A 17,288-nucleotide genomic window follows, 5' to 3' on the forward strand; every position below is an offset into this window, starting at 1 on the left:
GATAGGGTCCTGCAGTCAATCTGAGAAACTTAATTTTTGTCTTAAGGATGAGCATGAAGGTTATGTCGAGAGAGGATGAGGGAGATATTTATTCCTCGAGTGTGACATGATCAGAAGTTCCCATTGATCCGACCCTGGCTTTCCCCTGGCATTGCTGGGTCTTACCGTCACTGTGGAATTTTTTCCTCCAGTCATTGCCTGGGAAACAGAGGCAGCCAGGAGGGGAGAGGAGAGAATGAAACTGGTTTTTCAGAGTTCCTTTCTTGCCTGGGGGATGGCTGCTTTCCTGCGTTTAAAGGGGAAACTCAACTTGCTTATAAAGTTGTTGTTAGGTGACTTGGCAATATATTTGTTTGTGTAGAGTCAGTAGACCAGCTGAGCAGCAGCTCGTGCCTCTGCTTATGTGCCCTCTGCTGCACCGAAGACACATTTAAATTTCCTAGCCAGTCGTGACTAAATGGAAACTGAAATCCTACAGATCCCAACAGAGGTATTACGGTGTTCTTAAGGGGCTTTTCTTCACTTGTTCCTCATTCTCAGTTTTCATCAGGGTTATGTAGATGGAGGCTTGTGAGAACTCTCTTGAGCACGCAGCTATGTTCACGTTCAGATGGGTAATCATCCTTCTAGACCGATCTTATTGTCAAGGAAGGAAAAGGGAGAAAATAGGAGACAAGGAGATGCAGTTTCTGCCCCAGGCACAGTGTGTTCTCATCTGAGAATGTGTTAAGATTTCCAAACTGGATTACTGTCCCAGTGGTTGATATTTTTAGATTATACTGATAATCAGAGAAGTTATCTGAAAAGTAATTAAACAAAAGAGCTTCTTAATCCACACTAATGGAAACCCATATTATAGACGTGTGTTATTATTAGAACACAGTAGGCACTCAAATATGTTTTGAATAAATGATTGAGCAAATATCCTCCTGGGAATTGAAGGACTTATCTTATAAACATTTGGTGTTCCAGTATAAAGACTAAACTATTTGGACATGTCCCTCTGTGGGATTTTCACAGCTTGGGACAGATTTTGTTTTGTTTTGCCTGCTTCTGTTTGCTTGATAGTGAAGATTTGAAATCTGAGGCTTTCCAAGTGCAATTCGTCAATCTTGAGCCCTCTATTTCAACAGAGCACACTTAAACTACGTTTTTTATTCTTAATTTATTCAGAGGCGCCGCGTCAGCCTTTTTTGATAAACTGATGAAGGGGCACCCTCTGCCCCTCACAAAGTCTTAGTTTATAGCACAGGATGATTTCTTGGAAAAGACCAAAGTAACATCATTTGGAAGACAGGTCAAGTGGTAGCCAATTAGCTATCTAAGCCCTTTATCTGAGTAAATTTCCAGAGTTCTCACACGTGGCACAATTTATGAGTTCCTTCCTGTCTGCCTGTAAATGCATTCAGGTTTCCCCCTTAAGAAAATCACACTTTAGACACTTTATCTCATTCCTTCCTTTCACTGCCAAACTTCTTGAGAAACGTCTTCCCTGTTACTTTCATCGTCCGGCCATCAGCTTCCGCCATAAGTCCGTGGAACAGAGCTTCCTCTGATCTCCTGCAGGTGCTTCTCACTGCCTGAACCCAGACGAAAGCCAGCCAGGAAAAGACTCCAAGGGATTTCTTCCTAAGATTTAGCTTCCAGAGGCCAAGAGCACAGAGTAGATCCAGGAGTTAGGGCTGAAGGGTGAGAAAAAGGAAAATAGCCAGCACACTTTAGTTGGGCATATTTGCGAATTAATGATTCCATTTTTGAAGGTATAATTAATTCATACTGCTAGAGATATGAACCATTCCCATTAAAAAAGTCAGCTTAATACTTAACTTGAAATTTCATCCTTGCACGATCTCACTTATAAAAAGAGCATATGATCTCAGACACTCCTAAAAACTCTAAGACTCTTGTTTTCTGGCCAATCATCGAGCATCCGTAATTCAAGTTGATAAGCCACGTGCTTTCTGAAGTGCGAGCCTCCCTAGGAGAGTCTGTGGAACCACATGAAAGATGTTATTGCTCTTTCCCACAAGAGGCTCCCTAGAAAAAGCTGGAGGGAGATCCGAGCATGTGATCAACACAAGACATCGCAATTGGTGAACTAACACTTTTCCTCAGCGCTCGGCTCGGTCACTGAGTCAAATGCAGCCCTCGCTGCACTGTTGCAAGTACTGAAAGCATCCTTGCGTCTCATCAGAGAGGAACATCCTTCGTTCTGGACTTTTACATCCTGCTGGCCTAGAGCACTATTTATCGACACTCCCTAGCCCATGTCTCTAACAGTGCTTTCTCATTTTTCTCCTGCATATTTCCCCTAACCAAAAGGACTAAGGAGCTTCGTTGTCTGTAATTTGTGTTCCTAACAGAATAAGGATATTGAACATGCATGTTCAAATATCCACGAACTCTCAGATTCCGATATGATCTTCAACCATTCCCAGGAAAACGTTCCCTCCAGTAATTGAAAATCACGAAACTAGAGTTCTTGGGCCAAACAGGGGAAAGTATTCAGACTGAAGATATCTAGATGTTATTTTGATAGCCCAACTTTCTCCTCGAGTATTTCCAACAAGCCAGACAAAGGAGTTCCCCCTGGCTTTCCACGATTTGATCTAGACTGAGCCCGTCACAAACATACATCTGGGATAGAGTTATTGGCCCCAACAGTCTTCATAAACGTAAGACACAGTCTTTCTTGGCCAGTGCCACCCATACAATATGGGACCTTTACCTGTGGAATTCACATCTACGAGAATGTGACAACTGAAGTAAAGCTCTTGGCTGAGCCGGGATCTTAATAGGGCAGACTTCCAGCTTCTGGTTCTTGCACCATTCCTTTTCTCAGCCTTTCGCAATTCCATCCGCCTTCTTACCATGATATCTGGTGCCTTCAGAGGGTCTTTCCCATTTCCCTGATTAAACCTTTTATCCAAAATCTATTTGCCCTAGAATATAGATCACTAATAACAACTTAAAGCGCTCCCCACGGCACCTGCCCCACATACACACACACACATACACCAAATAGGATTTGAATACAAGCAGCCATCAAGTCAGACGTGCAAGGAGCAAGCCAAGCACCTGTGGAGACTGAGATGGATCTCCAAAAGAAAAGGGTTAAACATCAAATCCCCTAAGTTTCTGACCGCCCCTCGGCCCTGACCCAACTTTTGGTACCCATCCTAAAATTCTGAGATCCTCTACCCCCACCTGATCGAGATGGGGGCCTCCTTTTTTTTTTTTTTTTTTTGATAGAACAGCTTTATTGAGGGGCACCTGGCTGGCTCAGCCGTTAAGTGTCTGACTGCAGCTCAAGTCATGATCCCAGGGTCCTGCGATCGAGCCCCGCATCGGGCTCCCCGCTCGGCGGGAAGCCTGCTTCTCCCTCTCACACTCCCCTTGCTTGTGTTCCCTCTCTCGCTGTCTCTCTCGGTCAAATAAATAAAATCTTTAGAAAAAAAAAAAGAACAGCTTTATTGAGACACAATTCACCCATTTAAAGTGTTCAATTCCGTGGTTTTTACTATAGTTAGTAATACTGCCTTTGTGATGGTGTGGTATATTTTTTGGTATATTCTCAAAAAAGTTGTACCATGTTTCATTCTTATTATCCAGTGTGTGATGGTTTTTATTTCTCCACAACCTGCTAACATTTGTTATTATCTCTTTTTAATTGTAGTCATCTTAATGAGTGTGAAGTGGTATCCCATTGTGGTTTTGATTTGCATTTCCCTGAGAAGTAAGGATGTTGAGCACCATTTCATTTGCTAAATGGCCATTTTTATACCTTCTTCAGTAAAATGTCTACTGAGATTTTATGCCCATTTTTTAATGGGGTTATACATCTTTTCATTACTTAGGTGTAAGTGTTCTTTCTATATGTATATGTAAGTCCCTTATCAAATATATCATCTGCAAATATTTTCTCCAGTACTGTGGGTGGTCTCCTTGCTTTCTTGATATATCCTTTAAAACACAAAGTTTTAATTTTGTTGAACTCCAACATATCTATTTTGTTGTTTTTGTTCACTTCTCAGAAGGTTTTATCTAAAGCAGTATCAAAGTGATTTTGTCCTATACTTACTTCCAAAAGGTTTATAATTTTACCTCTTACATTTAGTCCTATGATCTATTTTGAGTTAATTTTTGCGTATGGTGTGAGAAAGGACCTATTTGCATGTGGATATCCAGAAATCTCGACACCCTTTATTGAAAAGACTGTTCTTTCCGCATTGAATTGTCTGGGTACCCTTGTTGAAAATCAATTCAACATGTAAGGGCTTATTTATAGACTCTTAATATCATTCTATTGTTCTATTTGTCTACTCTTACGCCTGTACCAGACTGTTCTGAATACTATAGCTTTGTAGTAAGTTTTGAAATCAGGAAGTTTTGACCCTCCAACTTTTTGATTCTCTTTCAAGATTATTTTAGCTGTTCTAGGTTCCTTGAACTTCCGTATTAATTTTAGGATCATCTTGGCAATTTCTGCAAAGAAGCCACCCGAGATTTTGATAAAGGTTGTGTTTAATTTGTAGACCAATCTGAAGAGAATTCCCATTTTAACAATATTAAGTTTTCGAATTCATGAATATGGGATGTCTCTCTACTTAATTAGGACCTCTTTAATTTCTCTCAAGGTTTTCTTTTGTCTTCAGAGTATAAGATTTGTATTTCTTTTGTCAAACTTACTCCCACTTTATTCTTTTGGTTGCTGTTATAAACAGATTTTTTCATCTTAATTTGCAGATTGCTCATGTCTACCATACAGAAACTCAGCCGATTATTGTATATTGATCCTGTATCTTGAAACTCATTTACCAGTTCTCATAGCTTTTAGTAGATTTCTTAGGATTTTCTATACATAACATCATGCATCTACAAATAGATAAAATTTTACTTCTTCCTTTCTAGTTTGGAAATCTTTTATTTCTTTTTCTTTCCTAAATTCCTTGCCTAGAATCTCTAAAATAATGCAAATGGAAGTGGCAAAAACGATCGTCTTTGTCTTGTTCCTGATCTTAAGGTACAGATAGATTCCGTCTACCACCATTAAGCTGGATTTTAGCAGTGAGGTTTTTTGTAAATTCCTTTGTCAAATTGCGGAAGTTTCCTTCTGTTCCAAGTTTACTGAATGTTTTTATCCTGAAGTAGTATTGTGTTTTGTCAAATGCTTTTTCTGGGTCTATGGAAGTGACTGTGTGGTTTTGGGCTCTTTATTCTGTTGATGTGGTGTATTACATCAATTGATTTTCAACTGTTAAACCATAAACTGCATTCCTGGGATAAATCCTACTTGGTCATGGCATATAATTCTTTTTATATGCTACTGAATTTGGTTTGCTAGTGTTTTGCTAGTATTTTGTTGGAGATTTTGGCTTGCATATTCGTAAGATATTGGTTCATAGTGTTTTGTTTTCCTTTGATATCTTTGTCTGGTTTGGCTATCAGCATAATACCAGACTCATATAATGAATAGGGAATGTTATCGTCTCTTCTATTTTCTGGAAGAATTTGTTAAAATTGGTATTGATTTTTCTCTAAATATTTGGTAGAGTTTACCGGTGAAGACATCTGTGCGTGGGACTTCTTTTGTGGGTAGTTTTTGATGATTAATTCAATCTCTTCACTTGCTATAGACCTATTCAGATTCTTTCTTGAGTCAACTTGGATAGTTTGTATCCTTCTCGAAATTTATGCATTTCATCTAAGTTACTAATTTGTTGGTATGCAGTTGTTCATATTATTTCTTTATAATTCTTTTAATTTCTAAAAGTCAGAAGTAATATTCCTCTTTCATTCCTGATATCTCCAATTTGAGTCTTTTTTATTTTTTTGCTTGGTCAGTCTAGCTAAAGGTTTGTCAATTTTGTTTATCTTCTCAAAGAATCGAGTTTTGGTTCTGTTGATTTTCTCTCCTGCTTTTTTCTAGTCTCTATTTTTTAAGATTTTATTTATTTATTTTGGAAAGAGAGAGAGAGAGAGCAAGTACAAGCTGGGAGAGCATTACAGGGAGAGGGAGAGAGAGAATTCCAAGCAGACTCCATGCTAAGCACAGAGCCCAACACAGGTCTGGATCCCACAGTCCTGAGATCAGGACCTGAGCCAGAAGCAAGAGTCAGATGCTTAGCCTACTGATCCACCCAGGCACCCCCATTCTCTATTTTGATAATGTCTTTCCTAATTTTTATTATTTTATTCCTTATGCTTGTTTTTGGTTTAATTTGTTATTCTTTATCTAGTGTTTTAGGGTGGAAGATTAGAATATTAACTTGAGATCTTTCCTGTTTTTAATATGAGCATTTACAGTTATAAGTTTAGCTTTGGCTGCATCTCAAGTTTTGGCAGGTTTTGTCTTCATTCATCTCAAGGATTCTCTGATTTCCCTTGTGATTTCTTCTTTGACCCATTGATTACTTATACATGTTTGATTTCCACCTATTTGTGAATTTCAAAAAAAAATTTTTTTTTTCAGTTTAATGGAAATGGGTTTGGGAGTGAGTATTAGAGGTACCATCTTAGATCCCTAGAAGTGAACTAGCCCCAGCCTAGAAGAAAATCTAAAGAGAAGTCTTCCATCTCTTCAAGATAAACCTGGTACCCATGGTTCCATCTCAGGGCACCCCCAGTTTCCAAGAGTGTGAAGGCTATGGCTTTCAAAACAGATTTTCTCTCCCTCTCTCTCTCTCTCTTTTTTTTTTTTTTTTTTTTTGGCTTTCAGATAAAATTTCTTTCCTGAGGGGCACCTGGGTGGCACAGCGGTTAAGCGTCTGCCTTCGGCTCAGGGCGTGATCCCGGCGTTCTGGGATCGAGCCCCACATCAGGCTCCTCTGCTATGAGCCTGCTTCTTCCTCTCCCACTCCCCCTGCTTGTGTTCCCTCTCTTGCTGGCTGTCTCTATCTCTGTCGAATAAATAAATAAAATCTTAAAAAAAAAAAAATTTCTTTCCTGAGATATCCTGAGTGTATCACTGGAGCTGAAAGAGAAAAGAATGAAGGAAAACAAAAACAATTGGAAGAAAGAGCAGAGAGTAAATAAGTACACAAAAGCAAAACCAAGATCTTCCATTTTGCTGGAGTTTGATAAATGTGGCTGATTGGCAATTTACTTTATGCAAATCTAATGACAGAAGACAAAACCCATAGAAATCCCCAATATAATCTAGGAACTATGAGGTTTGCTTCTTCTATTCTCCCAGGCGCTGCCACCTGCTTTTACTGACTCCCATGGTGACCTGACTCCTCCCCACTGTCCGATCCCTTACACCAACACAATTTCATTTTTCATGCTCAGTGAAACTTCCTTTTCACCAGTATTGTCAGATTCCTGATATATCTGGACCCCCTGTTTATGCATAGCTGCTTTATCTCCAGAGATTTTTAAATCCCACCAATGAATAAATTGTTCTTTACAATATACAATGTGTTATTAGGGCTTTTTAAAACTGGCAAAGTCTAGGTTAAAGTAATGTGTACAAGCTCGTGTTCTTCACCATTACTTCATAAGAATTGAGTTTACAGGTTGTTAGAAAATAATTTTAATAAATTGGAGAGTATATCGTAATGATTCAGAGTTTGGGCTCTGAATTACAGATTCCTGAATTACAGTCCCAAATTTGTTTTTTACTAGCTCTGTGACCCTGAGTATATTACTTAATCTCTTCAAACTTCTGTCTACATATCCATTATATAATAAGTTATATATAACAGTAGACGTGTGATAACAGTACTTGTTAGAAATGTTCTTGAGCTTCCACTATGCGACATGAACTGATCTCAGTGCTTGCCATCCATGTATTAACTCATTTCATGCCTATTGTATGTTTGGTACCATAGTGACACATGATAAAACACTTAATAAATGGTTGATATTATTAATAATGTTATTGAACCAATTTAAATGTTGACTACTTATTAAAAATCAGAACTAAAACAAGGATCTATCACTTTCTATCACAGTGAAGACTACCTTAGCCTTTATAGAATGTAATCTTTCTACACACTATTTGTTTTCCACTGTGTTGTAGAAATAATGAGGCCACATTTTACAAAAGATATTTGAATTAGCACCATGCTTGACAGTGAAAAAAACGAAAGAATTCTCTTTTTTGACTTAGCTCAAACATAACCTTCTTCACGATTCCCTCCTGCTAATCCCCCACTGCCCCTCACCCACCCCGCCAATCTGGTGGTTCAGCTGTTATCATCTTATCACACTCAATTTTAATAATCTCTTCAATAGATTTCACTGAAGAATTAGTATACAAGTGCTTAGTCATTTTCAGTGCACTAGCGACCAAAGATTTAATGAGAAGTTGGGCCCACTTTTTAGGAAGTTTCTCCCTACCCACAAGTTCCAGAAAGAGACTTTGGATTTCACATGGAAAGTACTCAGTGGTTAGGGCTGCCTGCCCACAAGAATCAAAACCCCAAACAAAACCCATATGAAGCTTCTGTGTCCAGGATGTCTGAGTGACCCCCTTGCCCAGCTGCATGCCGCAGTATATCAAAGGGTGTTTTAGCTCCTGGTTGACATATGTTATTATTTTTCATTCAAATCTAAAAGAGCGGAATGTTGTCCGTGTTTGAGGAGATGGCCAAGAGGCATTCATTCTGTTCACAAATAAATTATTAAGCACTAAATTTGCCAAAGCGATTTTCTGGACATACATTTTATTCATCTGCAGAGCAGAATATTTACACACTGGATATGCTGGAAGTCCAGCGAATACTTCAGTCAGCAATTCATTTAATGGCCAGCCCAATTTGAGGAAGCTCTCAAAATACTCAAGGTAAAGTCACAGTAAACAATTCGATTGCATCCAGTTTGGATAGTAAATGTAATTAAATCCTTGGTGTAATTAAATCCTATCCATCCTTGTCTGAATGGATAGGTCTTTTAAGGTATTTCCAGTAGTAACAACACTATCATTTCTTGAACACGTGCTTCGCTAAGATGATGGTCTCTAATCCTTACATCAATTCTAAAGATAGTTATTAACTTCACTGACAATCCTTTAAATTCAAGAGAGATCTCTGCTAAGAAATATGCCATGACAAAGATACTCTGCTAAGTAGCTGATTAACTGGAAGACAGAAGAGGAATTCCCAGTCAGCCTCAATTTAGACGTAGCATAAAAGAGTGTGGGAAAGCTACATTTCTTTCTGGTACCTTCCCTCTCTTATAACAGCTTGCTGGCATCCCACTCCTTAGAATGTATGACAGAACATCCACATGGAAACAAGCCCTGTATCAAATGTGGAAAAAACAATTCTACTTAAGAATTTCCACTCGATTAAAAGTAAATTAGTACATATCAAGTGTTTATGCACCTATTACCCCTGATACAACATTACAAGGGAGATATACTCATTTTATAGATTAGAAAAGTAAAGTTCAGAGAAGTTGAATTATTTTCCCAAAGCAGTTAGTAAGTGGCGAAGTCCAGACTCGCATCCAGGTCTTCCTGGCTCCAGAGCCTTTCTTTTTCCATTGCTGCCCTGCCAAGCCCTGGGTGAGTTGCTTTCCCTTCCTATTTTATTCTTAAAATGTAACTCTTGGCTTCACAACTTAAGAACACAATGTTATTTAAGAAAGACATAATTCCAATACCTTTAAAAATTGTGAAACTCTCCTCATTAACAAATTCTGATAGAGGTTAAAAAAATTATTCCCAAAGTTTCCCCGTCTCATGCAGCCCTTCCATGTTCCTCCTCCACATTCTTCCATTTGGTTAAGTCGAGGCAGTTAAATACCTGGGGTGGAAGGGCTTTACTAAAACCTTTTACAACAGCTTTCACCAGGAGCCCCAAGAAGCACTGAGAAATCCAATCATTACATTAAAACCAATTTACTGGAGCTATCGTGGGGAAAGAGACAGCATGTATTTTTAGCGACCAATGTGCTAGCCATGTTTTATCTCCTCTTACTCGATTGAGAAGAGTAACGAAAATAGGGACTATAAGTTATCAACATGTAAAAGGAGAAGCGGCTATTAAAACTTCACATGATGGAATGGAAATTGAAGAGAAAGTAAGAAAGCTTCGGCTGAAAAGTGAACTGAATGACCCTTGCAGGAGCTGGAGTAACTACTGGGCAACTCGCTAATACCTTCTCACAGGAGGGAGAGCTGGAAGTAGAGCTACTGGCCTCTTCATTTCTTTAGTTTTTTTTAAAGATTCATTTATTGATTTACTTAAGAGAGAGTGAGCGAGAGAGAGCAGATGCGTGCGCGCACACACACACAGTGTGGGGAAGAGGCTGAGGGGGAAGCAGACTCCCCGCTGAGTGGGGAGCCCAAGGCTGAGCTCCATCGGGGCCCTGGGATCATGACCTGAGCCCAAGGTGGACGCTTAACCGACTGAGCCACCCAGGCATCCCAGGCCTAATTTTTTAATACGGTCAAAAATATAACGAATTTGGTATTAACGTCCCCACAACACTAGAGCTAGGCATAAGGCCCGAGTTTTCAGAACTTCGGAATCAGAGAGGTCAACTAACTTCTTAAGATATCAGTAGGAAAGCACCCGCGCTATGGCTTAAACCCAGGTCTATCCGAGAGCAAAGTCTGCACTCTGAGCTGCATTATGACTTGTAGACAGAACTCTACCGACGCCACCACAAGGAAGGACGGCACAGCGTAGAAGAAGGGCATAGAGTGGAAACCTCCTCTCTTTTCTAACTGTATACCTGCAGCAGTCGTTTAATTTTCCGAAAGTTTTTTTTTCATTTGTACAATGGGGATAATAATACTTTCAAGAATGCCTAAGCGGAGGCCCTTAGCATCATGCCAGGTGCAAAAGAACTTACATGTCTGTTTTATTTCCTGTCTTTAAAACATCCATGGAAAATATTTTATAACTTCATTAGAAGTTCTCTTAAAATCTAACTTAATATGTCCTTGCATCAATTACATTGTGCGTTCTGTTCTAAGATTAATATTGCTAGTTGAGAAACTAAGAAATGAGAGGTTGAGAAAAACAAAACGTAAAACAAAACAAAAGAAAATGTAAGTGTGAAGTTCTATATAGAGAAGAAAAAATGTGTAAATTCTCTCCATTAGTTGAGCTTCACTCAAATGAATTGACCTTAAACAACATGTTTCAGTAGCTTTTGCTTCGAGGTATGTAAACAACAGAAATCTACATTGATAAATACGTCACATCTGCTTTGATTTGCGAAACATTCTGATTAAAGGTATTTCCCATTTTACGTGCTTGGTTCATCCCATTTGCGGTAACTTTAGCTACAATCAAAAGCTCCAATGACTGACAACAGTTCTCTCAACAAAATAGCAATTTCATAGCAAACACCTTTGTCTAACTATCCTGTGAGGTTTAGTTCTGGAGGGAGTGGTTTGGACAGAAGAGTTCTTTTTAATGAAAGAAGATAAAAACATCCTTTCTTCTCTGTGGCATTTCCTGAGCACCTGAGGCTTTTTACATTAATAACTCAGTGAGACATTGGAACAACCTCTATTTCTCATTTTCCAGTTGTCAACCTTGAAGAAGAAGAAAACATGAAATGTTTCCTAATACCTAACCAATTATCTACTCTGTATTTATCCGCAATGGACAGCTCACTATCATAAATGTGTCCCACAACTAGGCTCAGCATACATGTCAGCATCCACCCCGGGGACTAGGGCAGACTGGAGTATCATGGCTTTCATTCCTACCGTGACTGTGACCCGATCTGGGCCTTCGAAGACAGGGGCATAGATGATGTGTCTCACTCTCTACTCCCTAGGAATTTGTCGTACCTCCTCCAGAGACTTCCGGGTTCACACATGCCCAGAGAGAAGAGAAGCCCCTTCACTGGGCCAAGCCTCCCTGCAGACTAGCATAACCCAAGCTATACAGTAGTGAGTGCCTTGGACCCCCGAAACACAGGTACTATTGGAGGGCACGGTGTGTCGTAAGGTCGCTCATTTTCTTTGCTTCCTGCCGAGTCAGAAAAATACCTGCACAGCCGCACTAGGTCTAGATACTTTCCCTGGCCTTTTGCTGGAACTTGGCAGCCCTATCAGTAAGCTCAGTGGGAGCATATCCTCTCGTCGTGAATGGTTCCTGAACTGGGGGCTGCCTGCTGCCTGGGGTTGCTGTTGCTGTGCTTTCGCTTTCTTTCGTATCAGGAGTCAGACGGCTTGGGGTGTTCCTCCATTCCACTGTCAATCACTACGGCATCCTCCGTTTTGTTCTCCTCCCTTTCCCAGGGATTCCACCTCTTCATGCCCCAATCAGACTTCGTCACCAGTGCTCCACCTTCATCCACAGCAGCTTGCAAACTCCTGGTTTTACAGAATGACATGCTAAGGTCGCCAAACTATTATCCTGCTCTCTCACCTCATCTGTCAGCCCCAAAATCAACAGAGTTGTGGACAACCACACATCCTTCTCTACTCTCAGCTCTACTTTCAACTTGCTAGTTCAAGCTAGCTCAAGCTCTAATTGCACACAGGTGTGCCGCCAAACTGCCCACAGTAGAGCCCAGCCCCCTGTGGCAGCCATGTGTTTCTCTTTGCTGCAGTGCACTCGCCCCCCATGCAGTTTCTCCAACAAGTGCATTAGACCAGCCAGCATGCTCAGGGTGTCCCTGCAGTCTCACACTACGGGCCACAAGTGTTTAACATATGAGCCCCCCTTCCCCACATAGACGTCAATGGTCAACACAGGATATCCCTCATGGATGCCTCTTTCCCAACACCCATCTGCCCTAGCTGGCTCACCAACTGTTGATTCAAAACCTTGGGAACGTCCCTGGTGAAATCTGAAACTGGACCCTATACAAAGAGGACAAGGAGAAAACCAAGAATGAGGCAGACCATTCCAGATTGACAGGTGGCAGTTTTAATAAGCAAGGGAACTTACAAAGCTTGTGTTAGGTGGTTACAAGACAAGAAGATATCCGCATCTACCCACCAAAATCTTTAAAAAGTATATCTAGAGGTCTTAACCGAGTTCAATCATATATTCGGTCCAGATGTTCCCAAGAACACTTTACTCTCTCAAGGCCGTATCCTTGAAACATCTCCTAGTGTGGGAATGGGAAGGGCAGAGATGGGGAGAGCCTCCGATTGCCCGGGTGCAGCTCATAGGTCTACTGGTGGTCATGTTCTCTTGATGTTCTCCTCCAACAGTAGGATATTACCATGAAAAGAAGCATATTATATAACAGCCCAAAGTAAGGAATAATCAAGACTTTCTATCACTCATGGCTCCTACAGAGGGTGGGGGGGGAAACACTGCTCTGCAACAAAGTGGACATGAAGAAGTTCAATCACACACGAATTATTCAATCTTCATACAGTATTTTGGTGTTTCAAATAGAATCTGGTGTGTCAAGGAAAATAGTTTATTCCACCTGAAGTTATTCATTCAATAAATATTTATTGAACGCCACCTAAATACCAGCACTTTGGTGGCTGCTAGAAACACAAGAGTGAACAAAATCAATATGGTCTCTGCCACATTGCACGGATCTTGAACTTGGGAAGTGATAAGACAGGTGTCCCAAAGGAAGTGATTATTTCAGCATCAAAGGATTAATAGGATATGACCAAATAAAGATAGCATGTTCCAGAGAAGGGATATAGCACCTGTGAAGGCTCAAAATACTGGAGAGCAGGGCAGGAAGTCCAGTGTAGTTGGAGAAAACCAAATGAGATAAGTGAGGTATCATGACGTCAAAAAGTAGGAAGAGCTCAAGTCCTTAATGACTAATGAGCATTGATAAGGTTTCTGAACTAGACACTACTAAAAAATTTAAAGAAATGTAGTGGTGTGACCAGATTTGCATTCTTAACAATCATTTTGGATGCTAAGCTGTAAGAAAAATGGATTGGAGTGAAGGAAGAATGGCTGGAAAGAGACCAGATAGACAACTTCTGGGGAATCCAGACAAGTCAATGGGGCCTAGAGGGAGAGAATGGCAGTGGGGATACAGAGAGATGAACAGTTGAAAGATGCTTAGGAGACAGAGCCAAAGGGATTTAGTGATTGATGGGACGTAGGAGGTGAGGGGAAGAAAAGTCATGGTAATTATCATGTTTCTGAATTAAATAATTGAGAAAGTATCACTCAGGGACAAGAAACTTGTCTTGTAGAAAATACTGGTGTGGACAAAGGGGTGAGGGTTTTCACTTTGTTCATTCTGAACTTGAAATGCCTGTAAAACGTCCAACTGGAGATGTACCAAGGCAGTTGGATATATATGCTTAAAGGATCAAAAGAAAGGACTGGGCTGGAAATGTAATTTTGGCATAAAAAGTATATCCAAAGCCAGAGACAGAAGGTGTAAAGTTTCCCATTCCGGCTGATCGTTACGACTCGCCTGAAGAATACATTTCAAATGTACACATTCTTGGGTCTCCATCTCCAACATGCTGAATCACTCCGGAATCTGAAGACTTATTTGAGGGAGGCCAAGGCTACAGGAAAAGAGACCCTTAAATGGACAATTTATTATAGTCACGACAAGAAATCCCAAGGGTCTAAAATTGAGTAGCAACCATTGAGTCATTAGGGTGATTCAGATGTATGAAGGAGTTCACTCAGCTAGTCGTCACTGATTAGATGTGAGAAACGAAGGAAGGAAGAGTTTAAGGTCATTCTCAAATTTCTGGCCTGAGAACTTGATGGTAGGAGAGTCAGGGGACAGTGGAGGAAATCAGATTTATGGAGAGATATGTTGAGATTTGGACACTGTGTCAAAGACTGAAGCCTTGACTTGACCCCAGTATTCCTTTCCCCTCTTACATAGTAACAGAGTAGCTGATTTTAGTTTGGCACAACGGTCACCCAAAATAAAGGTGACATTTCACACTAACAGCTAGATATAGCCAAATGACTAAGTTCTGGCTAATGGTATGGAATATAAATTTGTTGTTATAAGTTACGTTTGCAACTTCCAGGAAGTGTACTTAAATGGAAGGGTGGGGATTTTTCCCTGCCCTTTCTCCTTCTTGCAGGGGAATATGGACATCGTAGCCAGAGCTCTATTAACAATCTTGGATCATCCGTTTAACTGGGCTATGGAAACCACAAAACAAAGAGCAGCAAGATAGAAAGAGCCTGGGTCTTTGGCTTTTTAAACATGAATTATAAAGAAATTGCTACTTGTTCAGGCTAGATATTTTGTGACTTTCTGTTAGTCACGGCTGAATTCTAATCCTAATAAATATCAAATGTGTTAATTTTGAGTTGTCTGTAGAACTTCGGGGAGGGACATACTGTTGGATGTACTGATATAAAACCAGGTAAGACATCAGCATTGGAGACAGTCTATAAGTGACCACACGGAGGTCACTCCCTGAAAGCAAGTCCATGTGATTTTTCCAATAACCATCAGCAGCCTGATCTAAGAGTGAAAAAGTTAATAAGTGTTCTTTTAGACATTCACATTTGAATTCATTTTCTAACCACAAGTATAGAGTGACTTAGGGATTAATGTTAATTTGTATTTAAAAGATTGCCTTTGAAAATAAAAGATTTATCACAGCTGTTGTTTATATAATTTGCTACTTTTTATAAGGCGCTCAAACCATATGAGAGCAGTATAATCAAACCCTTTTTATTATGGAGAAATTATTACTAAAACCAAATGAGGACATAACCCAATGTGCCAAATACCATACAAGATAGATAAAAAATCATAAATACTTAGGAACAATTACATTCACCTTATTTGTACAAAAATTAAATGCAAGCTTGAGCAACCCCATAGGTAGCTAATTCTTTACAGACTCAAAAATACACGCTCGCAAATCTGAGAAAATATACATGTAGCCACCCGTTAAACTTAAAAAAAAAAAAAAAAACGCTAATCCCACTGTACAAAATATTCTTGTAAGAATACTCGGAAGTTAGTATCTATGTATGTGCTGTTTTTAAATTTTGAAATATCTCCCACAGTAGATCTCATTCGAAGCTACAATCCCTTCCCACTTCTTAGACTAGTTTCTTAAAAATAAGAGCCCTAGCTTCAAATATAAATTACAGAAAATGAATTTCTTATAACACTTTCAAGTTTAAAGGGCTAGAATAAGTGTTCAGGTTGTGCTAGGTTTCCTCCAAAGTAAGTTTGAATAAACAAAACAGCACTCACATGTTTGATTTTGTGGGGTTTTAGTTTTTAAACCCAGGCTACCTGGCCTCTTCTCCCTGTCACGTGTCCATATTCACTCAATCAGGTATTACAAAAATAATTTTAACATAAGAGTCACCAAACCTAAGGAGAAAATACACTATGAAAATAAAAATCACAACATATATGTCAGCTAGATATTAATTTTGTGCTTATCCCCCGGCTAGAACTGTCTCGGCCCCTCATCCCCTCTCCCAGCACAGACTAGCAAGTAGTTCAATCAGTACATCGCGCGATGTCAAGAATCAAACCCACATAGAGCCAGTGAGGGAAGACGGGATTCCTTTGTGCCTCAAACTCATGTGGTCTTGGGACTCAGCTGGGTCAGTGACAAGGAACTGAACCTGTCTTCAATCTCCTGATACAGAGGCTCTTCATTAAGGAGCATCAGAAACCAAAATTAATCAGAAACTTAATCAGAATAATTTGATAGAACTGTAAGGTTTGAAAGCTCCTGCCCAGAGAGTTAGTGTTCCCAGGAGGGGAGCCGGGCGTATCTGGTAATAAAACTGGGTTAAGAACCACAAGACCTAGAGTCTTAGTCTTGTTCTGATTCTAATTAGCTGAGTCTGTTTCCTTCTCCATAAAGCAGAGAACTGAACTGGGATGATCTCAGTAGTCTCTTCTGACTTTAAAAATGTAGGTAACAGAAGGGAGGGGGTTTGGGGGAAGGGGTAGCCGGGTGATGGGTATTAAGGAGGGCACATGTGCTGATGAGCACTGGGTGTTATACGCATTCATTAGAATCGTTGAACACTACATCAAAAACTAATGATGTACTATATGCTGGCTAATTGAACATAATAATACAATTTTTTTTTTTTAATATAGGTACTGGGGAATTACAGGTGAATGCTCTGACTTTAGCACTATCTGCTAGAAACCTCCCGAACACAATGTATTCATGTATTGTCATTTCCTTTGGATCTTGGCCTCCAGGAAGTATGTAACTCAAATGTTTTGCTCTGTAGCAAAGTTTTTATCACTACCTCTCTCCTTCGATTGATGTTGGTTCTTTCAAACCAACATTTACATTGTTTTCTTTGCTGTTTAGAATGAAGTTACTGAATTCGTCAAAGTGCAAAAGGAAATTTTTACATCTAGGAAATTTCAAGAAATTTTTAAAACTAAATGTAAAAATTTCCATT

Source organism: Ursus maritimus, unplaced genomic scaffold (genome assembly GCF_017311325.1).
Source record: "Ursus maritimus isolate PB19 unplaced genomic scaffold, ASM1731132v1 scaffold_29, whole genome shotgun sequence".
NCBI classification, from domain to species: domain Eukaryota; kingdom Metazoa; phylum Chordata; class Mammalia; order Carnivora; family Ursidae; genus Ursus; species Ursus maritimus.